Here is a 1231-nt window from a genome sequence, read left to right as displayed (position 1 = left end):
ATTTTTTAAGCCATTTTTTTAAATTGTTTTGCATAGGATAAAATATTTTTTGTACTATAATTTAAAAAAATTTATTAAAAAATATTCATAAACTATTAAAAATGAACAGAAAAGTATTGTATGGAATTCGAATTGATAGCTCATTAATATTTTAAAGAAGTCTCGTAATTAAATATTTTGTTAGCTTTTTTTAACGTATGAAATAAAAATATATATTTTTTAATTTTTAAATTATTAATTTTTTTTAATAAATTTTTTTAAATAAATTATTAGTTTTTTTTTGATATTTTATTTGGTAGCTAGGAAGGAACCTTAGCTTGAAACTTCCTAGGAAAAATTATGCACTAATATAATAATTTTATGATTATAAATTAATTTTTTTTAAATTATTTATTTTTTAATAAATTTTTTAATTAAAATTTTTTAATAAATTATTAATTTTTTAACAGCATAGAAATTACTGTGTAATTCGAACCCAGCTAGTTCGAATTAGTGTGTGCGTGTGTTTGTGTATAATTCGAACCCACCTAGTTCGAATTACTGTGCGCGTGTGTTTGTGTATAATTCGAACCAGCTAGTTCGAATTATGTAGAAATGGAGTTCGAATTCAGCTGCTTCGAACTACATATAAACGTGCATTGGTGGATTCATGAAGCAATTTTCGTTTTGGCTGATTCGTGTAAAATTTTGCTCTCCTTGGCTTATTATTGTGGTTTGCCCATATTTTAATACACAATTCTTTAAATAGCAACAGAATTTTCTATTTTTAAATAATACATGAAAATATTAACTTTTTTATTTTTAATTAAAAAAATAGAATAAATAATATAATTCTAAATACACACCTATCATATTATATATTTGCTTATATTAGTATGACCTAAACTAATCAAACTTACACAATTAAAAATATTAAAACTATATACAAAGTCAGGCTATTGGAGAAGGAAAAGTCTAGAGAGCCAATAACTTTATTAAATTCTGGCTAGCATGTAACCAGCAAAATAAAAATGAATTATCTCACATTATTGGATGAAATCTCACACTATTAAAAACATTATTGATGACTACTTAATAGTTACAAATCACAAAAGTTACTAACCCCTAACACTCCTCATTTGAGAAATATAATCACATAATACGCTCTTTCTTTTTATACTTTTCTCAAAACAACATATATACTATATACTATCTGAATTAAAATGTAGACTAGTTATTATATATAATTATA

This window comes from Arachis duranensis, chromosome 1, assembly GCF_000817695.3.
Source record: "Arachis duranensis cultivar V14167 chromosome 1, aradu.V14167.gnm2.J7QH, whole genome shotgun sequence".
In the NCBI taxonomy this organism is placed as follows: Eukaryota; Viridiplantae; Streptophyta; class Magnoliopsida; order Fabales; family Fabaceae; genus Arachis; species Arachis duranensis.
This window is presented reverse-complemented; position numbering follows the sequence as displayed.